Source organism: Antechinus flavipes, chromosome 6 (assembly GCF_016432865.1).
Source record: "Antechinus flavipes isolate AdamAnt ecotype Samford, QLD, Australia chromosome 6, AdamAnt_v2, whole genome shotgun sequence".
NCBI lineage: Eukaryota > Metazoa > Chordata > Mammalia > Dasyuromorphia > Dasyuridae > Antechinus > Antechinus flavipes.
Window position 1 is genome coordinate 70,555,751 of NC_067403.1, and position 25,417 is coordinate 70,581,167.

Here is a 25,417-nt window from a genome sequence, read left to right on the forward strand (position 1 = left end):
CAAATCCTATCTCTCATGCTTACTAGCTATGTAACTCTGGCTAATTCACTTCATACCTCTAATCCTCAATTTATACATCTATGAAAAAATGTATTATTTACATTTTATCTTACAGCATAGATATCAGGATCAATGGATGTAATATATGTAAAGGGCTTTGCAAAAAGTTAAAGCATTATGTGCTTGCTCCTAAATTAAATGCATTTTCCCTTGATTTTCCCCATGCCCCTGTACTTAATGATTTCATATATAATTTTTACTAATATTATTATTGTCATTCGTCTTCTTCTTTCTTGCCTCCTCTTTCTCTTCCCAATCCTCTTCCAAGAACTTAAAAGGTAAGCAAGGATAGTGTCTCATGCTAGCTCCTAGCAAATTGCTCCCATAAAAAGTAGAGGGTACATTTGTTGTATAGTATCTTCAAGTGAAAATGAATGACAATCTTCAGGACACATGTCCTAACACCTCTTGTTTTTCCATTAGCAAGTAATCTTGTTTTCTTGGCATCCCATTCAAGGTTGTTGGACGGATTCCTCACAGTGACAATTTGTGCCCTCCTATTCTAAATAACTTTACTTCTCCTGTATACATGGTAAATTTGCTCAAAACTGTGGGGTGACCTCTAGTGACATGTTTGACCAAAGACAGCAAAAATAAAAAATGTCATCAAAGGTAAGGCAACAAGGAGAAACAACCTAATTGACAATGTTTTCTCCTTTGATTTTCTTGAGGTGTTTATGAAAAAGAAATCAATACAGAATCCCAAAAAATTTCACTTGTGGTTAAGAGATTGAAAGTTTGCCAGGAAAGTTGAATTTCTTTTAAAAACAGTACTGAAAGAAAGTATTGAATTGAGAGCCAAAGATGCCATATTTGATCTTGCTTTTATAGCCTTGGTCATTGCATTCAGGATTCAGCTTCCTTCTTTTGAAAAATGAGAAGATTGAACTAGATAGTGCTTTCCTAGCCCTCAATTTGATAATCCAAAGGCCTTTAAAATCTCATTTAAAATCATTCTTTGTGACCTGAGACTTGAACCTACACCTGCTGACTAAATTCATCATATTTTCTGCAGCATATTTCTCCAAGCATGACCATGATTGAGTATACCTTTATCTTCATGAGTACCAAATGAGATTTTTATTAAGTTCTTTAGGAAATTCCCTTCAGTCAGTTGTGGGAGTTTTGAAAATGACTAAAGAATAAGTAATGAGAAAGTACATAAATACTTACATCACCTGTGTTTCCATCAGTCACTCACTGCTACAGAATTTTCAGTTAACTGTAGGCGTCCAATGTTATGCTGAGGATGGTATAAGTTATAGAAGGAAGAAAGCTCATTTGTCTATTGAGCCTTAGTTCCTGTCTGCATGCAGTGGTTGAGGACTAGATAGTTGTGGGAGAAAGGGAGGGAGAAATTCAAAGTAGGGAAGCAGAAAACAAATTGAAAAACAGAACAAGATTTTTGAAAATAAATTTTTTATTGTTACATTTAGGTTTTACCTCATTTACATTTTCTCTTAACCCTTCCTCCTACTCACGCCCATGGGACAATCCCTTATAATTAAGAAAAATATTCAGTAAAATTAAACAACAAACTGAAAAAGTTTGATGTTATATTTAGTTTTTTTTTTATTCCAATGAACTACCACCTCTGCAAAATAGTGGCTGGAGATGTTGTTTCACATCATTCTTTGGGTCTGAACTTAGTTAGTATAATTTTATAATATTCAATTTTAGTAGTTTTGTTTTTTTTTCTTTCCATTTTGTATTGTTGAAGTCATTCTGCATATTTTTGGATCTACTGACTTTATTTTGGATCAGGTCATTTACATCTTTCCAGCTTTCTCTGTTTTCATCATATTCATTACTTGTTGCAGCCCATACATTATATTCATGTTCAACAATTTATTTAACATGGTGTGCTGGGCAACTAGATGACACAGTGAATAGTGTTCTGGGCCTGAAGTCAGATTCATTTTCCATAATTAAAATCCAGCTTCAGACATTTAACTAGCTGTGTGACACTGGACAAGTCATTTTATCCTGTTTGTCTCAGTTTCCTCATCCATAAAATGAATTAGAGAAGGAAAAGGCAAACCACAGCAGCATCTTTGCCTAATGAGGTCATGGAGAGTTAGTTGGACATGACTGAAAATAGCTAAATGACAATGAACAGAATCTGGAGTAAGAGGAGCTTAGGGTTTGAATCCTGGTTATAGATCGTACTAATTATGTAAGTGTGAGGAAATCACTTATTCTTCCTCAGCTTCCTCATGTAAAATTGAGATAATAAATACTTGCAGTATCTACTTCTCAAAATTGTAAGACTCAAAGGTGATCATTTGAAGAAAGCTCTTAGTACTATGAGCATCTGTGACTATTCTTACATGGTATATTTTATTTGGGGATATTGAAATAATTTTGAGTTTTGTTTTGATAACAGTTAATTAAAATGAACATGGCTCTCAGACTATTCAAGGGATTGATTTAGTCTCACAATATGGATGTATTTAAGGACTACATTCTTACTGAAATGAGATATTCCTTTTCCTCATTTTAAATTTCATTTTAAAATGTTAACCTTAAAGTTCAAAAATAATAAAATCTTGTTAATGTCAAGCAAGGTGAAGGCAGATATTTTAATTGATCTTGCATTACTATTTTTGCTCCTTCCCTAGTTTGGGTAATTTTTCACTTGATTGTCACATAGCAACAGAAATAACAGATTTAATAATGTTGGTAATAGCAGAATTCATATAGCAACAAGCCTGTCCTTCTCAAATATCACTGTACATCTGGGTCAGTCTCTTGGTCATAGAAGCAACAAATCTGCAGCTAACTGGCCTTAACTGACCCATTCATTTGTTCAACAAACACTTGTTAAATACTTATCAGTTAATTAAGTTTTTTCATTTGTAAAAAAGGGGGATGGACTAGGTATTATTATATAGTTCTTTTCTACTCTAAACTCTATGATCCTGTGATATCTTAATTGCTGACCTCTTGGTGTAGAGATAGGCAAATAGAGACTTTGGACAGAAAATGTGACATGCCCAGGATCAATTTCAACATTTATCATCAATTCCAGAGATGACCCTAGAGGTTTTTGTGGAGTGTGAAGTGAGATTTGGACATAGGATTCGATCAATGTGGAGAACTTTGATTGTCCAATCTTATACTAATGTATATTAACAACATGTCTAGAATAAACACACAGTTTTTTCTGGAATTTATCTAAATTTGTAATTCTTCAATGAACAAAATATGCTAAAGCTACAATATAAAGATGTTTAATTTTCATTTGTCTGTGATGTCTGTTATTTGCCAAAATCTCCAACATTGTTTTTAAGAAAAGAAAGAAATATCATAAAATCTATGGCCATTCGAAACAATTCTCATCAAAAGGAAAATGGGGACCTCTTTTGGCAAGTAAAAAGAGTTACATATAATTATTGCCCTTATGCAAAAGCTGTCCATGTATCTGCTCTGGGGATTCTATAAACAACTTTTTGATCTTATGAGAAATGAAGCAGAGAGGTCTGCTTTATTGAAAGTTAGAAATTAGAAAAATGTTACCAATTGGGATTAAAATATTATTAGATTCATAGTTTCTCCTTCCAAATACCTAGGCTTTCATCATTGTGGGGGAATTTCCATACACAAATAAATTATTTTTGTGTAGTCCTTTAAAGTTCATAGACTTTAATCCATCTATGGCTTAGTAGATAGTTCCTAGATTTTTACTTAATTTCCTCACTTATTTGCTCAGAGTGACATAGCTAGGAAGTGATAATTGAAGGCAAGTGATATCAGGAGGCAACTAAGTGGGTCAGTGGATAGAGCACAAGACCTCAGAGTCAGGAAGAGCTGAGTTCAAATTCAGCCTTAAACACTTACCAGCTGTGTGATCCTGGGCAAGTCATTTATTCTGTTTGCCTTAATATGCTGGAAAAGGAAATGGCCAACCACTCCAATACCTTTATCAAGAAAACCCCATGAATGGCATGGCAAGTTGGAGAAGACTAAAAAAATCAAACAACAAAAACAGATATTTGAAACCAGAGTTTTCTGATTCCAAGCTTCGCCTTCTCTCTGTTATGTCCCTGACTCTTCTGTTTCTTGCAATTATGTTTCCTTGCATATTTATTTATTAATTTGTAATTAAGAATTATTATTAAGAATAATAAGAAATTAAGAAATAAATATCCTTATTTCTTAAACTGACCAGGGCTCACAAGTTGACTTTCCAAGAGCTCTATCACAGGACCAAAGAATAATAGCTGGAAGAGATCCCAGAGGCTCTTCCATCTAGATAGTAGCTTCCTTGCTCTACAACATACAATCAACATTGTGACCTTCTCTCCCTGGAGTATCCCTTCAGCAGCTCCTTTTAACCTTGGAGAGCTCCTCCTGGAGCCTACCCTTTGTGGAGGAGCTCAAGGCAGCTCACCTTCATTCTCTTCCTGTATCTGGTCTTCTTGGGGAATCTGGAGGAAGGAACACTCATCTTAGTGAGTTCAAATTTGACCTCAGACACTTACTAGCTGTGTGACTCTGGGCAAGTCAGTGAATCCTGTTGGCTTCAGTTTCCTCCTCTGTAAAATGTTTTGAAGAAGAAAGTGGCAAGCCAGTTTCTCTCCCGAGAAAACCCCAAAATAGGGCCATGAAAAGTTAGATACAATTGTAAAACATCTAAACAAAAACAACAAAATCTGGGCTTCACTTCTGGACTTCAAAACCAGGTCTGCAAGCCAATTACTTTCATTTTCCTCCCATCCTTTTTTAGATCACTTTTGTGTTTCCCACAACTAGAGTGGGAACTGCTTGAGGGCAGAGATTTTTTTTTTCCCCTTTTACTTGAATTTGTATCTCTAGTGTTTAGTAATGTGCAGGGCATAGTGTGAATCTTTCCCTTCCTCCTTCCCTCCCTTCCTTTATATGGAAAAGCTTAACATTCCAGTAATAATATATAAAATGCCTTGTGTGATGTTTCTCTTTCTTCTCTCTCTATATTTTCATACTTGGTGATCTCATTATTTTTCATGAGTTCAATGCAGATACTTTTAAAAACTATAGATTCAAGCCTGGATTTTCTTTACTGAGCTTTAGTCCTAGAACTTGACTACCTTTTGGAATCTCAACTAGATCACTTAATTATTTCAAACTCAACAGTTCCAAAAAACAGAACCCTAATTATCTTTCTCTTCAGTCTCTTCTTTCCAACCTCCCTTTTGTTGGACACCATCATTTTTCTCCCCTCTCCTCCTCCCCAGTATCTCCTGGATTTATCTTCTTCTCTTCATTCACATGATCACCACTTTATTTCACTCACTAATTATGTCTCACCTCAACTAATGCAATAGGTATCTTGTTGGTCTCTCTGCTTCAAGTTTCTCTGAAATCTGAGCTGGTATTCTTTATTATTATCATTTTTTATTTAACAAACCTATGTTTATGTATGCATAGAGCATACTTCCTCTTCCAAAAAAGGTTGTGACCCTGAACAAGTTATAACCTCTCAATTTTTCAGGGATGAACAAAAGCTTTTATAAAACTACAAAACCATAAATTGCAAAGAATATCAATTGATATTTTAAAGTAAATCAATTTCCATTGTTAAATGAGGATCATAGTCAGAAGCTTTAGAGATGGTCAGGTAACGTAATGGAATATTTTTATTGTCTAGATGAGAAAATGGAGGGAAAGCTACTTTACTGAAGTTAAGCAAATAGGAGTTTGGGAAACAGATCACAAGCATGATAGGGAAAATATGTATTGTGGTTATGGGAGACTTATCTAGACATCAGCTAGAGATGATCCTCCAAAACGTAGGCTGTCTAATCTCATCTTGGGTTTCACCAAGAGTAAGGAATTGGTTGATAAAGTAAAATCCTGCCAAGAACATTACTAGGCCAAAATGCTTGAATTCATTTTCAATTCTTCTTTTTCACTAACATCCCCCATAGGGCTAAGTGCCATGTTAATTCTTCCTCCAGAATACCTCTAGATTTTTATCTCTCATATGTAGTCACATTTCTACATCCTACACACATTTCTAATCCTTCCTCACCTCTGACTTTTGAAGTCTTTCCCTTCAAGGACCATCTGAAAAACTTTTTTGATCTCTTCCCATCCTCCAACTGAAAGTAATCTCTGTTTATTGGGATTGTTTTTTGCCCCTACACCTTCCTGCTTGTATCTTTCTATAGTGAGATGTTGGCCAGTGACAGCCCAGTCCTTAGGAACATGCACAGTATGTTCTCCCTAATATGATTATTTATAGAGAAGATGAGTGAGCCTGCATCCAGCATATTCTCACCCCTTTCTTCTCCCAGCATTTTCCAATTTCATTTGATATCTCTTTTATGTCAGGGATTAGTACCTAATATCACTTTAGCTCCTCATAGATTGATGGGTAATAACAATTAGCTCTTACAAAGGAATATTTACTGAGAAGATACAAGAACAACACAAGTTCAAACATATGCCTCTTCACTCCTTGAACTTAGGTTATATTCTCTTTTTTATGCCTTTTTTCCTAGGGAGACAAGGTATAACTTTAAAGCATCTGCTACAAAACTCCATCAAATGTGGCATTGGCCAATGGACTGAGTCCATTACTTCTAGGACATAGCAGCTCAACTGCTTTTAATCTAATGCCGGGTTGAGTCCTATGGGCCATTTATTGATAGCTCCACAATAGTCTAGGCTGCTGGCAAATTCTGGTTGGACTCCTTAATCTTTTTAACAAAGTAAAAAAAAATTTGAAGAGAAGGCTACCCCTTCCAAGACACAGGTTTGTGCTTATAGGATGGCCATTCGGGAGACGAGCTCAGAGAGTCATCCTTAAACTTCATGGCTATCAGGAAAGAGAGAACATTTCTTCACTGGAACTTTTTTTTGTATATACTCTCAGTTCTGACTCAGCAGTCAATCATAAACCAATTCTATTTCATCTTACAATAAAGAGGTTAAAAGAGTTATAGAATATAAGAAGATATTGTGAAATAGAGAGCTGTGACCTTTTATCACACATATCTAGAAGCAGACTCCTGTTTCCATGGCAAGGATTGTATCAGTCAGAATGTAAGGAGTGGTCTCCAGGCCAGTCTTTGTTACATACCATTTTTTTTCTATGCATCTATAAGAGTGATTGGGAAAGAGCAAGTCTATACTTGTATACTAAGCAGTAAACACTAGCTTTTCTAGTTAGACACTACATTTCCCATGAGACCCCCAGAATCCAAGAGTCAGATTTGTTACCAGAGATCAAACGTGTAGGAGATATTATGATAAAGAGGTGGGATGGGGAGGAGGAAATAGGAAACAAATAACAGAAGAAATGGCAATGATCCAAATCATGGAACCAATCAGAAGTAGAAACACAGGATGGTTAAAAGATTGAGTTGCTCACTGAAGAGAATGTGAGCCAGCAAATTATGGAAAAAAATGTCCTTTTGTGTAGAGGTTATTAAGAAATCAAGCCAGGTGCAGAGTGACAACTGTGATCTATGAGAACTAGCTCATGAAAGTAGACTATCAATCAGATGTTGAATCATAGGGCATGCAATTGGCTTCCATTCAGAAGTGCCTAAGGCCATAGAAAGTATTCCTTCTTTCCCTCATTTTGCAGGTGAGAACCTGGAGGGAGAAAGATTATATAACTTCTTTCCCAGACTGTAATGGAAAAGAGAAGAAAGGAATGGCACTCATTTGAGGAACAGATTTAAGAATATTTTTGTTTCTACTCCAATTAAATATTTCCATTGGTTCTGTATTATTATGTGCCCAAATTTATTTTGGCATGGTTATGACTGAAAAACTAGACCTGAATTGACTTTAACAGTTCCCAACCTCTGATTTAATGGAAGGAAGCACAATGAGCCAGAACAGGTGATTTGCCAGGAAAAAAAATCCCTCACAAATATGAAGTAAATTCCATGAGAGGATAGTGATACCTGACACATTGATTACTATCATTTTGTGAACACTTTTTCATTAATGTGTGTGTTTTTGATGGCAAACTCTCTCTCTCTCTCTCTCTCTCCTCTCTCTCTCTCTCTCTCTCTCTCTCTCTCCTCCTTTCTCTCTCTTTCTCTCTTTTTCTTTTTCTTTCTCTCTCTCTCTCTGTATTTAATATTTGTATTCTAGCATCATGCCTTTCATATTCAGTGCATGTCCATAATAAATGGTCATTATTGAATTGTATTTTTTTTTTGTTTCTTGCAAACAGGAATTTTGTCTTTACAATTAAAACATGTCCCCTCATAGAGGTTCCAGGAATGCATCCCTTTGTAGTGTTGATTTTCTAGGGAATGCTTCTCAGTTGATGACATCCAAAACCATAACTGAGAGTAAAAAAGAATTGATAACAGCTGATCAAGATAGTACTACCACTGCTAGTTATTAGACAGGAAACTGACCTGACGAGAGTCAGAGGAAATCCAAATTTCAAGAAGTTCTAATATTTGTTCATAGCCCTCCTGCTTGCCCCAAGTGATCAACCACTTGGATCCAGAGAAGTGGGCAGAAAGATTCACATTTTTTTCCCTCAGAGCTCTTAAAAGTGGGACTACATAGGACTAATAGGAAGAAAGGAAGAAATAGGAGAAGCCTCTATATTCAAGAGCAATACAAGAAATATTTGTTGTGTTTTTATGTGTAAGATATTGTGTCAGATATTAGATAGAGATGTAAAGACAAGAAACAAAATGGTCGATTCCCTCAAAAAGCTCATGTTTTCCGGTGGAAAACAAAATGTATAGAGATAAGAAAACACAACTCTATGCACATTGAATGATTTTGAGTGACTAAGTCATTTTAGCTATTATAAATATCCAAATTAAAAATAAAAGATATATGAAGAGAGATGCTATATGCATTCAGAGAAAGAGATGATAAATAAAAGTATGTATAGAATAACTTTATACCCACACACCTACATATATATGTGATGTATGTATGTATTTGTGTCTAATGGTAGCCATCTCTAGTGTGGAGGGAGAGGGAATGGAAGGAAAAAAGCAGAAGTTTACATGATACCCTTGTTGGGGGTAATAGCAAGTTGTACATGGTAAATTTGAAGTTTCATGTACAATCATCTTTTTTTTTATTACTGTACTGTTTCATGGAAATACTTGTTTTGTTCTATGAATTGAAAATAAAACATATTAAAACAATAACAACAATGGAACGTGGAAGATAGAGAATACTAATAAATGGAAGTGATTAGAAAATCCTTATGTAGAAAATTGCCTCCTGAAGTGGACTTGAAAAAAGAAACTAGGGAATCCCCGAGGCAGAGGGAGAATATTCTAAACATGGGGGGATAGCCTAGACAAAGACATATAGAATCAAAACAGGACATGTCATATATAGAGAAAGACTTAATAAAATGGTTTGGAATAGAGAGTATATGAAGAGGAGAAATATGAAATAAATTAAGTCCCAAACAATGCAAATAAGCAATCCTGTGAAATGGCTGCATTATTCAAGTTCACACTGCATATTTCTATTGGGCTAATTACCTAATTATAATCTTGCCTAATTATAACTTTGAAAATATGTTAAATTTTATTTTGAATTTAAGAAAAAAAGATGTTTGCACATGAAATTGTAAATCTCTTATGTACAACTTGCTATTCTTTAAAAATATAGAATAAAGAAAATTTGGAGAATGTGGAAAATATTATTTATTAGACTTATAGATAGATGAACAATATGAATAAACAAGAGATAGAGAGCAGTGTGAGGTATAAAATGGATAATTTTGATTACATTAGATCAAAAAGGTTTTATACAAATAGAACATCTATAACCAGAAAACGAGGGAAATTTTTTATAAACAGTTTAAATGTAACTTTGCATAGTGCTAATTTGAATATAGTCAGTTCTGCTCTAACCTATGTTAAGAAAACAGTGAATTTATCCCAACTCAATTAATTTTTAAGTATAACATGGATTTTGAATTTTCTCTTCTCTATTTTCTTTTTCCTCCATATTCTCTGAACTCTGAAATTAACTCATACTATATTACATCAGCTGATTAGTGCCACAGTTCAATGAGAGAATTATTAATGTAATGGTTTCAATTGGATAAACTCTTGGACTATAGGGTTTTCTTTTTTCTTTTAACATTATCACCCTAATATTCTCTACTACCTTCATACTTTCTGAGTGTTGTAACTTATTTTCTTCCCTTCTCCCAGTCCTTTCTCCTTTTAGCAATTTTTTATTTGATAGGGCTTTATCTAGATCATTTCTAAAGTTCAATCCTGAATCTTATGAATCTTTGTGCCTAAGGGAATCCAGGAAGGTAATATTGACATAAGGAGAAAGTTAATTTGAAGAACTAGTTTAAAGAAACTAGTTTTTAAATTTTTGCTTTAAAATCTCTTAGAGAATGAGCAATTGGGAAAATATCCAAACTCCTAAGTTGTTTTTCTGTTGACTTGGCTGATTGGCTTGCTAAAACAGGGAAGGTCTAGAGAGAAATTTTCTTTTGTAGCACACATAGCTGAACTGGGGATTGGACTGTATTTCCCATAATGCTTGCTCTAAAGTACAATATTCCTCTGGAAAACGTCCCAAGTAGTCCTTTTTTTTTTTCATGAGATTTTTGTGCCTGTTTACATCATAGTGAGACTATGTGGCAAGACTCTGGAGGGAAAGGCAGAAGCCAGTGTGTGGAGACTGAATAGAGGGTCTCATTGTTGGTTTTCAGGATGCCAGGAGTTCCAATGTACTCCAGAGATCCCAAGGAACAAGAAGAGATGACTGACAAGATCAGAGAAATGGGCCGAAACTTATTTTTCCCTAAATTTTCACTCCTCTGAATTTCATTATTACTATAAAGAGTACCACCATTCTTCCAGTGCCTCAGGTTTGAAATCTACAAATCATCCATGACTCCTCACTCACTCTCATTCCTCAGATTCACTCTGTTGTCAAAGCTAGTCATTTTTCCCTTTTCATCATCTCTTGAATACATCCCTTTTTCCCTTTGATATTGGAGCAGGGTCCCATCATCTCACTCCTGGATGATTTTTCAGTGTAGCTTGCTGGTGGGTCCGTCTCTAATCCATCCTCCCTTCACTCATCAGTGATTTTCCTAAAGAATGGGTCTGATCCTTCCTCCCCCTACTCCAAAATCAGCAATCTCTGGTGACTTCCTTAATCCTTGTTTGTTCAGTTTCATTATCTCTAAAATGGGAATATAAATAATTCTTTCTTGCAGTTATTTGAAGATCAAATGAAATAATAATTATAGTGCTCAGCACAGTTACTTACATCACAAAACTGTATGGATTGAGCCAGTGCCAGCCAGCAGATGACCCTTAGTTAACTGAATTATGTCCATCAACTTATTTCTTTCAAAGTGCTTTTTGTTATGACTTAAATAACAGTTTAATGCAAATTTTCTCCTCTTACCAAATGCTATTTATTTAATTGAATGAAAAAACAGTGAATCCTGTCCTATGAGAGTTTCCTTTAGACATCTCATTGAGAATGGAGAATGCTTAAAGTCATTCTTATTTTTCTAATTTATTACTGCAAGAGAAATGAAAGGAGGAAAAATCTGTCTAGTTTCCTAGTCTGGGTATTCTCATCAGCATTGAGAAAATAAAAAATATCACTTAATTTCCTAGTGCTCTAAGCCACTATATTCTCTAGGGAAATCACAGGTTCTGTCAAAAAAGAATTATTTTGTTTTTCACGGAATTCTTATGTCTTATTCTGTAAATTGAAATTGACCTCCATGATCATGTCAGTCAAGCCAATCAAATGGAAACAACAAATAGGGCACTTTGAGGGAGACCCAAAGTCAAGCAAAGTAAATCACCACCATCACCTTGACCTCCATTCCCTCTCAGGTCCTGATGGAGACAATCTAGGAACCTGAGTCCAAAGCACCATCCTTCCAAAACACCTTTTAGTTCAGAGTTCTGCCATCATTGAGAGGAAAGATCATTATGGAGATTGTCACCACTAGCAACCATGGCCTCCTCATCAACAACAACTGCCTAACAACCGTCATCCACAGACTGCAATTCTAGGGCTTCTTATACTGTAGGACTCTGACTGACATTTTCCTGTTTCATGATTGTGGGGTACAACCCTACATTGCCTAAATCTTTAACATTATCTACATCATATTTTTATTGATTTTATTAATCACCTCCTAGTTAAATTTTAATCTCGTTCTGGTCATACTCAGAGGCTGCAATACAGCCAGTGGGCAGCGTGTTTGAACCTTCGGTTTTTTTTACCATAGAAATCATGGATCCAAGATTAATCCCTGCTGGTGACATGCCTTTGAAACCTACCTAAAAGTGGACTTTTAAGCTAGTTAGGAGAGAAGGTAGACTAATGGGAGATTTTGTGCAGGCAGGGTATCATAGCACCCCTCAGATCCCACAGCAATACTTATTCAGTCCTTCAATCTCATAAAAATTAATCCTAAGAAAAGTGTGAGAGACCTGATTTCTTCCCCACCCCAGAGCTATACGAATGTCTACATTGTTCTAGGGCATCACATTAAGAACTCATGGTGGCTGAGCTGTGTGTATTTCTCTGACATACAACAGCACAGCTAGCAAGGTTGTGCTCTCAGCAAAAATTTTTCAAAAGGTCCCTTTACACTTTATTAATTGCAAAACCAGATCTCTAGCCCCTGTCTAATGCAGGGATTACTTGGCCAATATTTATCTTCTGGAAAGAGGAAAAGGTGACTTTTATGTTTTCTTCTCAAAGAGTAGAACTTGGAGAAAAGGTACTTATTATTTGGAAGTGTGATTTCATCAGTGTGGCTAATCTAGTCACTGACACTTTTTTTTTTTTTAACAGCCCCTGTATAACTCCCCTTCATGCAAGATCTTTCTGTGTTTCTATAAACCCTCTTATAGCCCCTCTTTTGGCCTAGTCTCTCTTTCACAAGCTGACTGTGTACTAATTCTATCCCCTTCTCCTGACTGACAAGCGCTCAGCACCGTGACCCTTTTCCATGCCAGAAACTTTCATCTCCTATGCAAACATGTTGATCATGTCTCCCTGGCTAAGACAGCACAAGTGGAAAATAAATAAGAAATGTCCTTCCTCAGCACACAATGCTTGGTTCTCTTCATCCTTGTGAGGTGGAGATCATGGAGTTATATGGAGTTATGAGGAGAGAGGAAAGATATTAATGTTAAATTCATGCAACAAGTTCTGGTGGGTTTCTTTTCTTAGGACTGTCATGGGCTCTCTTCTTGGACTGAAGAGCATTGCTATCTCCCCAAAACATCCTGAAAACATCCCAGGTTGTGTTCCTTCCTTGGAGGTATTAGCTCATTGCTTCTCGGCCTTTTGGCTAAGATCAAGTGTGGAGGTATTAGCTGATGCACAGTTTGTGGTAGGGGGATTTGCCTTAGTTTTGGAGGTGAGAGTTACCGCCTCAGTGTGAGGGAAGATAAGGAGGCTGGTCTAGTCCTTCCTTCTTGCTCTTGCCTTCCACTCCTTATTCCTAAATGTGAGTATATTCAAATACATAAATTTCCCTGTGAAGTGCTGATGAAAGCACTGATTGTTTGTAGCCCTGACTTGCTCATCTACTTCTTCTATGAATTTCTTCTTAAATTCCAGCAATAAGCCACTACTAAAGCAACCGAAGATCTTCCTCTTGTCCTTACTATGTCCACTTTAAGAGAGTAGATAGAATCATTTCCCTCAATTATTTTAAAATAATATCGGAATAAATTTTGTTATCTTTTGGTTTAATATTACCTACATTTCCCATATTATCTTCCCTCTTCCATATCCCTGAGAATCAATCCTTTAACAAAGAATGAAAAAAGCAAAACTTACCAATATCTCAAAAAACTTTAACTTCTCTTCAGTGTTCATTCCCAGAATCTCGTATCTCCTCAAAAAGAGGAAGGAAGGCACTTTTTTGTTTCTCTTCTTTGGAACCAAGTTTGATTATAGCTATAATTTCACTGAATTCAGACTCAGTTGTTTTGCTTTTCTTGTTCTTTTCACTTACGTTATTATGGTTTCCCTGGTTTGGCTTTCTTTCTTTTGCATCAGTTGATATGTCTTCCCATGTTTTTCTGTATTCATCTGATTGGTTTCTAACCAATATTTATTTTGGCAAAGTAGGTAGCTACTTTGTTTCCAGCTCTTTGCTAATACAAAAAGGGCTGCTGTGATTTTTTTTTTTTTTAGTTTACTTGAGGCTTTTCTTTTTGTCATTGAGTCAAGGCGTATGAACATTGTAATAAATTTCTTTGCATAATTCCAAATTATTTTTTATTGAATATTGTATCAGTTCACAGCTTCATTAATCATGCATAAGGTACTCTTCCTTCTATAACTCCTCCAAAACTGACTATGTTAATATTTTTAAATTTTTGTCAATTCAAAGCCTCAGAGATTTTTTTGGTTTGCATTTTCCTTATTATTACTGTTTTGAAACATACTATCCATCATTTTAAAAGTCCCTGTTGTAATGTCCAGATGATGAGAAAACATTCAATTATCATGAATATATTTTAAAATAGTTTTGTGCTCAATATTATATGATTCTATTCTCTTAATACACAAATTCCATTGATGATAAACTAAGACTTCTGAATATGTTACGGATTTGGTGGCACAAAGGACAAGTCAAATACCTTGTGTCTAGAATATTATTTATTTCACAATTTAAAGAAACAGTGGGATTAAAATCTATATTTTCTACTTTCTAGGAGATTTTTAAAATAAGCACTTTTTCTCTTTTTCAATTAACATAATCACATAAATACTATATAAATATAAATACATATATAGGAACAGCTTTTTCCTATTTTTCCCATAGCATCAAAAGGAAAGATGATGGAGTTATAACAGTATAGCAAAAATTACAAAGACTAGGGATTGTCTTCTATGCAAACAATATTCATCACAAGAGGGCTAACAAGCATTACCATCACATTTATTAAATGAAATATGTTTATATTTTTAAAAGCCTTTGTCTACATGTAAATAAAATTAAGCAGGTATAAGCACAATTAATCAGAACTACTTTCAAGTGGCACCCAGAAATGGTATAGTCTAAAGAGATCCTTTGTGAGCTATTTATGAATCTTATTACAAGAAATATGTTTTCTACTTTCAGCAGGGAGAAGAGGAAGTAGATGAGTGTTTTGCATATGCCGTTTTTAATATATGACCTCTGTTGTATGAGTAAAATTTTTGGAAACCAGTACTATAGATGAATGGAATTGTATGACATTGTTTTGATATTCTCCCTCCTCATCTTCCCCATGCTCTTTTGCACATGGAACTTGATCATTTCTCAATAATCTATGGGTGACTTTTCATCTCCAGTTTGATTTTTACATTACCCTTTAAATAAGTTGCCTCCTTTATATTTATAGTTTTATTTGTTTATTTTTAGTTTGAAGGGGTTGTTAATTAGAATCATAGAGTCCCAGAGCTGGAAAGATCTTTAGGTTATCTAATCCAACTTGTATGATAACTTCTCAAGATGTAGTCTATGATTAAAGTAGCTTTAATCTGACTTATTCCAATCAAGTTTTAAGTCCACTAAAATGGTAAAAGTTCAAGGAGCATATTCTATCCCTTGTCCTTCTTTCTATAGGGTATTCCTTTTACCCTCTCTTATCTTTCCCCCTCTTAAAACCCTCAGTTTTAATGCTCAGTTCTATCCTCCAACTCTCCATGTTCTCTGTTTTTTATTTTTTATTACCTTGATACTTTTTGAAAATATTCAGGTTCATAAGGGATACATTTGTTTTCCCCTCATTAGAATGTCAGTACTAAAATATTATATGATTCCTTTCAAGTATTCAAATAAATTTACCTTTCTAGGTTTCTTGCTCCTTGCATTTGTATTTCAGAGTTTTTGCTTAGCTCTGATCTATTCCAAAATTGTTTGAAAGTCCGCTTAAAGGTTCATTTTTATCTCTTATAAGAATATACTCAGCTTGTAGGGTAAATTATTCTTACTTGCAAGCATGTATTTTTTTACCTTTTGGAATTTTTTATTTTATCACATCTTGTTTATATAACAAACTGCCCCATCTTGTGTGAATCTGACTATAGTTCCTTGGTATTTAAACTTTTTTTTTCTGATGACTTTGCTTTTTTTTTTTTTTTTTTTTGACTTTTAAGCTTTAGATTTAGAATGGAGAAGTTTGGGATTTTTCTTTTGGAGACATCAGGGGATTCTTTCTACCTTCACTTTGTCCTCTGTTGTCATTAGATCTGGGTAGTTTTCATTTATGGTTTGTTAAAATAGTATTCAAGATTTTTAAAAATAATGTTTTTGGGAAGGAAAAGATTAATAAAATTTTTTATTGGACTTTTTTATATCAATTTTTTGATGAGTTATTTTAAATTTTCTTCTACTTTTTCAAAATTTTGCTTTTTTCCCTAACAATTCTTCCTGATTCATGGAGTCATTATTTTTTGTTTGATGTATATATATATACATATATACATATTTATATATATTTGAATATCTATCTATCTATCTAGTCTATTTAGTTTTCATGGAGTCCATAACTTAGGTTGGGTTACTACTTTGCCTTCTAAACTATTTATTCTTTCCCAGTTCTTTCCTCTAGTGTCTTTACTCCATATTTTTTTCTTTTGTTTCTTCTTAATTTGAAAAATCCATTTTTCCCTTTTAGCCTCTTTTTTCAGATGTTATGGTGTTATTCCCTCTCTATTTGGAGGTATCTGAATCTAAAATATTATTTTAATACTCGATTTTTTCTTAGGTTTACTCATCTTGCTCAGCTTAGTTTCCGAACTGGGACTTTGGATCAGGCTCAGCTCTGCCCCCTTTTGTGTTTTTGGTTAGCTTTGTTTAGATTCGCTCTTAATCACTTGAGTTCTTATATTAAATCCAAGGAAGTTATACTAGCTCTTCTCCCTTTCCCTGGTCTCCACCCCAGATTTAAAGTTCAGAACTCTAGAGCTTAGGCTCCTCTATGACATTCAGGACACAGTGCTAAGGACCTTCATCAGAGCCCTTGGCCCTGGAGTGTCTCAGTCTGAAAACTCTGTTACTGCACTGGTCACTACTCATGGCTGTTCCCTGCCAGCTCCAAGATACTTTCTGACCACCATAAGCAATGTCTGGTGGCTTGGGTGCTTCGTGGTGGAGTCCTTCACTCTTGATGACTCTAGAAATAGGACCTTCTTGGCTACATGTGCATCTGGCTGACCACTGGTCACCCTAGAAGGCTATCCTACACTGTTGCTGACTTTGCTAACTATATTCTTTCTTGTTGCCTGTAGGCTTCTGCGTAGTTTTTGCTACAACTCTAGGGCTGAAGAAGATACTTACTGTAGAATTCTTGATCATTATTCAGTCTGAGGGCAAATTCAAGGATTTCATTGGAGCTTTAGTAAGTTTAGTAAATGGGCAATTGGCCTTCATCCAGGCTGAGTTAAAACTATCACATTCTCTATATCTTTTCTATTAGTGAATGAAGGAAGTCAAAATGATACTAAAGAATAGAACAGAAAGAGCAACTATATTATACCGAGCGTGCATCAAAGAACTCAAGCTGGAGGTAACACACGTTTGGAAAGATTGATTGATCCAACTTCAAGAGAGTTGAAAGAAAGGAAAATATTAAACATATGGATAAAATATCATAAAATAAATAAAATAAAATAATATAAAATATTTTTATATAAAATAAAATAAAAATTATTATTACTAGCATCCAAAAAAAGGAATTGAGAGGTCCATTAGACCGATCAACCCATATGCCTGTTTTCTCATCTTTACAAACATCTTTATATGTTGATTTGTGAAAATATTATTGATATAGGTAAAAATATGATAAGGGAACAAGCAGGTTTTCACTACTTATAGTTTGCAGAAGACTTTTTTACACTCACATAATTGACTGAAAGGGGCACAAAAATGTTAGGATATCACTAGGCTTCTTGTTTAGTGGCTGTGTAAAAGCATGAGTAGAACAAATTGGAAAAAGGGAATCCTTCTTTTTAAAAAAGAGTCTCCTTAAAAGATTCAGTGACAATGGAGGGAAACACAGGAACATAAAAATATTCTGTAGTATATTTCCAGCAGTGTTTTAAGCACAAGAAGTAGCATTTGTGACATTATCTCAATAATGTAGAGTCAGAAAAGAAATTAGTTTGGCCACACAATGAGAGTGAAGATCAACAGATGAACAGCGATAGTTGTGTCCTGTTCCAATATAAAGTTACAACAAATAAATAATAAACAAATCCTGGAGAAAGGCCTCTAGAACATTGGATAGAACACGGAAACACATCAACATGGATCACACAGGATGAGAAAGTACGGTTCTACATTTTCAGAAAATGTGCCCAAATCCACGTGATCCTGAATCTTTTGAGAACTGGAAACTAAAGTGGATATTAATGAGAATCCTAAACTGTCAGAGCTGGAGGAACCTTCAGAGTTCATCTTGTTCAGCCTATGACTGAGAGAGCACATCCCCTCTGCAGCATTTCCAGCATGGTGTCCAGCCAGCCGGAAAACCTTCAATCCCAGCATCCCTGGAGGTAGCCTCCCATTCCTCTTTTGGACAACGTCAATCGGTAGGGATAGTTTTTCCCTTATATAGCACCAAAGTTTGTTTCTCAGCAACTTCCAACTGCTTCTTCCTTCTGGGGCAAAGCAGAACAGAATCTAATTCCTCTTCCATTTGACATCCTGTCAAATACTTGACGACAGCTATCAAGCCCTCCCCATAAGTCTCCCCTCCCCTGGGCTAAACATCCTCAGTTTCTGCAAACAATCCTTGTGTGGTATAATTTCCATTCTTACCATCCTGGCCACCCTCAACTGGACACGTCCCAGCTTGCCAATGTCACCCTTGGAACTGAGCGCAACGTGTAATTACATATTGCATTAATAAGTGGATAAATTGTGCTTACTAATGCAATTAATTGGATTGATAAAATAATGTGTTACATTAATGTACATAATACATATACACATAGATATATAATTTACATATATATGCATATATGTATGAGTATATAAGTATTCATACACATATAGGCACAAATACTATATATGTCCAACATATGTATATTTATACTATATATCAACATTTATATGCACATACATATGTGTATATATAAATTTGGTATTATTATTATTTTTTTTTTTTTAAGAAACCAGAGTTTTTTTAATGGTAAAATACAATGAAAGCTCCAAGATACTTCTTACTCTTGGGCATGGGACAAACATTTTAAAACATTTAAAACATACAGGATAAGAAAAATCTTCCTTTTCTTCCAAGACATAACAGCATTAGTGTTCCCTCATTCACAGCTATGGACTTAGTCACATTTGACAGCTAGTTTCCCAGGCAACCTTCCAGTCAGAGTCTCTGTGTGGCAAGAGATGGTTTCATTACTTGACACTCCAAGACCTCTCTCTCTCTCTCTTTCTCTCTCTCTCTTTCTCTCTCTCTCTCTCTGTCTCTTCCTCTTCTCTGTCTCTCTGTCTCTCTCTTTCTCTCTCTCTTTCTGTGTCTCTGTCTCTGTCTCTGTCTCTGCTTCTCTGTCTCTGTCTTTCTCTCTCCCTCCCTCCTTCTCTCCTCCTCCCCCTCTTTTTCTGTAGATCATGTCAGCTTCAAAGCTTTGTATAACCAACTCAGTCTCAATAACCATATCTTGACTCTTTTTTTAAAGTAGTTGGTGGCTTCCCAGGCTTCCTTCTACAACTCCAGCTGTCCTTTTAGGGGACTTTGTATCCAATTAACTTCCTGCTCTTCTCTCCCCTTTCCAAGTTCTTCCCTGAGGTAGAGAGAGAAGGGGAGGAGGGAGGGAGGGAGGGAAAGAGAGGGAGGAAGGGAAGAGGAAAGGAGAAGAGAGGAGAAGTGAGGAGAGGAGAGGAGGGGAGAGAAGAGAGGGGAGGGGAAAGAGGGAGGGAGGGAGGGAGGGAAAGAGAGGGAGGAAGGGAAGAGGAAAGGAGAAGAGAGAAGAAGTGAGGAGAGGAGAGGAGGGGAGAGAGAGAGGGGAGGGGAAAGAGGGAGGGAGGGAGGGAAAGAAAGGGAGGAAGGGAAGAGGAAAGGAGAAGAGAAAAGAAGTGAGGAGAGGAGAGGAGGGGAGAGAAGAGAGGGGAGGGGAAAGAGGGAGGGAGGGAGGGAGCGGAGAGATAGAAACAGAGACAGAGACACACACAGAGAAACAGAGAGAGAGAGAGAGAGAGACAGAGACAGACACAGAGACAGAGACAGAGAAAGAGAGAGAAGGAGGGAGAGGGAGAGAAAGAGGAGGGGGCAGAGAGATAAAGACAGAGAGAGTGACACAAAAAGAGACAGAGGGAAAGACAGAGACAGAGAGATATAGAGATGAAAAAAAGAGAAAAGAGATATATCCCAGAGGAATGCAGATGCAAGATTCTCATTTTTGTGTAGTTTTCTTTTTCCTTCTGTTTGATGTTAAAGGGAAATAGCTTCTCAGCTTTTAAAAGTAGGAATTCAAACAAGTATTTCAGTTCTTATGCCCAACGGTTATCAAACTGTACACATATCATTTGACCCAGCAGTGTTTCTACTGGGCTTCTATCCTAAAGAGATCTTAAAGGAGGGAAAGGGACCCACATGTGCAAAATGTTTGTGGCAGCCCTGTTTGTAGTGGCAAGAAACTGGATATTGAAGGGATGCCCATCAGTTGGGGAATGGCTGAATAATTTATGGCTCATGAATGTTATGGAATGTTATTGTTCAGGATGATTTCAGAGAGTCCTAGAGAGACTTACATGAACTGATGCTGAGTGAAGTGAGCAGGACCAGGAGATCGTTGTACACAGCAACAACAAGATTGTACGATGATCAATTTTGATGGACGTGGCTCTTTTCAGCAATGAGATGATTCAGGACAATTCCAATAGACTTGTGATGGAGAGAGCCATCTGTACCCAGAGAGGAACTGAATATGGACCACAATCTTGTATTTTCACTTTTTTTGGTTGTTGTTTGCTTGCATTCTATTTTCTCTCTCATTTTTTTCTTTTTTGATCAGATTTTTCTTGTGCAGCACGATAATTGTGGAAATATGTATAAAAGAATGGCACATGTTTAACATATATGGGATCACTTGCCATCTAGGGGAGGGGATGAGGGGGAGGGAAAAAGTAGAACACAAGATTTTGTAAGGGTGACTTGAAAATTATCCATGTATATATTTTTAAAATAAAAAAATGTAATTAAAAAAAAACCAAGTTCATCAGTTCTGCCTTTAATTTAGAGAACACTGAAGTCAACCTCTGACTTGAGAAATAACTCCTGGGGAAGAAATGTTTTTAAAAGACCTTGCAAACAGTTTTCAGCTTGATCACTAGAGGTCACCAAAGCCATAGAAAAAAATTGCATTAAAAAAAAATGAAAGTAACAGGGATGTTCCTAGCTCCTCCTGTCATGTCAGTTGCAGCATTTACTGGAAGACATTATACTTCTTAGTTTTCAGGAGAATACGCCGTTTGGGCTCGTTTTCTCTCACATTAAATAGTACCTGGAACAGACAGCCATCCATCTATGTTGCTATTCAAAACAGATGGGTCACTCTTGTGAATGTGATTTATTTTCTTCCCCGATACTAAAGGGCTCCTTGGCTGATACCTGCTGAATGCAAGTTCTCAGTAATGTTGTTGAGACAGAACCACAGAACACCCAGCAGCAGCACACACCGTTTCAAATGCAACAGCATGGACCATTTCAAGGAAAAAACGTTGCCCCTTTACTGGTTCCATGTGTGGCGTATGAAGGCTCCACTGAAGCAAAACGCTGGAGAACACCCATTGCATCTCTGGAGCAGCAGACCGCACCACCTTTTAGCATATTAATGTCTCTGCATTTTTAGAATTCATGGGGAAGATTGAATCCCCTGCCCCCTAAGACTGTGGAGAGCCAGGAAATGTTTAGAAACCAGATTAGAAACATTCAGGAATTCAAAGAAAATGACTTTCTTGTCAATTCAGTTTGACAAATATTTATTGAGTACTTATTATGGAGATTCCACTGAGCTAGGAACTGTGGGAGTCGAGAGGATAGTTTATTATATATCGTTATAGATATATCGCTAGCTGAGTTTTCTATAGCTTTTTAGGTTGCATAGCTCTTTACATGATTTATCTCACTTGATCATCACAATGACCCAGGATTGCTATCTCCAGTACTCATAGGATAGTTATTTGGAAGGGACTTGAGAGGTCATTAAGTTTTATTCTGTTTAAACGATGAAGAAATTGAATATCAGAGATTTGTCAAAGTCATACAATTAGTAAGTTTCAAAGGCAGGATTTGAACTTGGGTTTTTTCTCCCTGAAATCAAATCAAGGACAAATTCCTTTCAAGTTATTTATATCTTTGAGCTTATGAAATCTTCCAGGCTGGGTTATTTGATGTCAGTCATAATCAACATAGAATGAGGCTGAGAGGATGATGATCAGAGAATCATATGAAAATGAATTCTCAAAAGGGGATAGAAAGTGTGAGAGGCAGGATACAAAACCAAGGACGCCTAACTCCAAGCCTAAGACTTTACCATTTAGGGAGATGAATTTACTTAATCTGCCAGGTTTGGGGGAGAAAACTTTTTTTTTTCCAACAGGAGTTTGATTTCTTATGGTTAAACCAAGTCCATCAATAAAGAAAGCATTAATTTTTAAAGAAGGATACAATCTAGAAAAAGGTGTAATTATTAGATAGAGTGGGACTCAACCACTTAAATTTGGTTTCCCATAAGAAGAGATTATACTGTAGTCATACCTTCCCTATTTGCTCTCATTTATGAGATGACTGTCTTAAATTAAGAAAAAAAGATAAAGAATGGATTATTTTTAATAACAAATACACCTTTCTTTACATTCAACTAGTTAGTAGAACTGGCTTGAATTCTCGACTAGTGGATCTTAGAATCATAATGCCATTTTCCCCATCTTTATCCATGTTACCTTTTCTCAGCAAATTCTTTAAGATTACTAGCAATATTTTGGTGCTCATATCTCTACATTATAGAATGAGATATGATGCATCTGGGCTTCTAGATTCAAATTCAATAGAAATTATGGAGAGTTCTCTCAACTGTTTTTTCTTGCACTTCAAAAATTAAAAAATACAACATATAATTTGAAAAAAAAAAAAGAAGAGATTATGCTGGTTACTTGGTGATAAAGATAGGATTATCTAGATGAGTTCTCCAAACAGCAGAATAAGCCATGTCTTTTCATTTGCATTCTCAGGGCTCAGATATAAAATGGAGGCATAGTTCAAGTCATAAACCTTGAAATTTCAAGTCAACATCAATGGCACAATTTGGTATTCATGCCTGTTCCATTCAGTGGCCTTCATCAGACTTTGATCTTGGTTGGTTTTGAAATGTCCCACTTTGCATAAGGTTTTCTTCTCTCTCTCTCTTTTTTTAATTTCTCCTTTTCCCTCCCTAAACTTTAACCCAGTCAGACAGGCAGAAGAAACCCAAACCTTGGGAAAAATGAAAAATCTAGAAATAGAAAGTTCTATATTTTCACCACTTTGCTTAAAATTATACAAGCTCTCCTTAAAACAGTATGTTATTTATTATGTTGTGAATATATAAAAAAGCATAAAAAGTCCCATTTTCCACTGAAACTTAGGATGCAAAAGTGAAACTACATCTATCGGCAATCTATTTTACTATTCAGGTGAAATGACAAGCTAGTCATTATAGTCATGGAAGTCAGAAACTTTAAATATCACATCACTGTTAACTTAAAGGAAACAAAAAACTAAAAAGAATTATATGATAATTCTAATATTAGAGAATAATGTAAAGACTGGACTACCAGTTTTATTGAAACAAATGGGATATACATATACATATATATATATATATATATATATATATATATATATATATATATATATATATTAGCCAGGATCCTATTTTACCAAGGAAAGAATCATCTGTTGAGTATTATCATAGTTTTTAGAGCTGGAAAGGTTCCTAGATCTAGTCCAAAACACTAATTTTATAGATGAAGAAACTGAGGCTCAGAAAGCTGAAAAAGCAGTATATTTGTACTGTAACAGGTTTCAGAGAAACATCTCTACTATTCATCATTTTGCCCGTTAGCCTTAATGTACTACAGACTTTTGGGACTATATTTTTATTTTTAATATTTAAAAAATCATTAAGGTAGAAAGTGATTTGTATGCTTATCACTTTAAGCAAAAAGAGTGAGGTTGTCAGTGGGCTTGATAAACAGTTTTAAAGAACACAGTAGCTAGAAGATTGTGGAATAAATAACTGAGAACGAGATGTCACATCTCGACTGCATCTGTTTTTTATCTGCTCGAAGACACTTTGAGGAAATCTCGGAAAGGAGCTTTCTCTTTATTGGCCTATTTCATGGCACACCACAGACTTCGAAGAATTAAAATTGCAGGTCACCCAAAGGGCAATGCAAAAGCACATGGTGCCTGTGAGTATGCTACAACATATTACGAATGAAGAACGGCTCTGGAGGAGTGGCGCCAGAAAAACCATCTGAAAGATGCGTGGCCCCCAAAAGAGGTGGGTTGATCATGGAACAGTAACAAGAGATAACAGATGGAAAGTTCATGTGCTCCATTGGTCTCCATGCATTTAATGGCTTTAATAAAAAAAAAGAAAAAGAGAAGGAAAGAAAGTAAAAAGGAAGGAAAGAAGGAAAGAAGGAAGGAAGGAAGGAAGGAAGAAAGAAAGAAAGAAGAAAGAAAGAAAGAAAGAAAGAAGAAAGAAAGAAAGAAAAAAGAAAGAAAGAAAAAAGAAAGAAAGAAAGAAAAAAGAGAGAAAGAAAGGAAGGAAGGAAGGAAGAAAGAAAGAAAGAAAAAAGAAAGAAAGAAAGAAAGAAAGAAAGGAAGGAAGGAAGGAAGGAAGGAAGAAAAAGGAAGGAAGGAAGGAAGAGAAAGAAAGAAAGGAAGGAAGGAAGGAAGGAAGGAAGGAAGGAAGGAAGAAAAAGGAAGGAAAGAAGGAAGGAAGGAAGGAATTTGATTGTTTAAACATGATTGTCACTTTTTAAATGATTCCTTTCCTCCTGTCCCCCACCTTCCATCCCCACTCTAGGCAGGAACAATCTCTTTTTTCCTCCCATACACACAAAATACTTTATTTTTGAACAATATTTTATTCTTTCCAATTACCTGCAAAAACAAAAACAAAAAAATTGATTTCCTAATTCTCTCCCTCCCTTAATTTCCCCTTCCCTGAGAAAATAAGCAATTTGATATAGATTACACATCCAATAATGCAAAAAGAAAAAAAAAATCCCTGTTAATTACAAGGAATTCACCCTTATGACAAAATATAGTGAAGGAAAAGTAAACCAACACTTTGGCCATTTCTGCCTCATTCTACTTCTAGTACTTCTAGTCTACCATCTTTTTAA

The 25,417-nt window shown here is 35.6% G+C and overlaps 1 long non-coding RNA gene across 2 annotated transcripts in view; it reads left to right on the top strand.

The window, feature by feature from the left end:
- LOC127541925 (uncharacterized) overlaps positions 1-25,417 on the top strand; it is a 39,887-nt gene that overhangs the window by 3,537 nt on the left and 10,933 nt on the right. The window contains exon 1 of one of the 2 annotated variants that reach the window (XR_007948509.1): positions 23,919-24,564. The exons of the other annotated variant lie outside the window; for it this stretch is intronic. This is a non-coding gene — a long non-coding RNA (uncharacterized LOC127541925). Of the gene's footprint in view, positions 1-23,918; positions 24,565-25,417 lie in introns of those variants that run through there. 2 annotated transcript variants of the gene reach the window in all.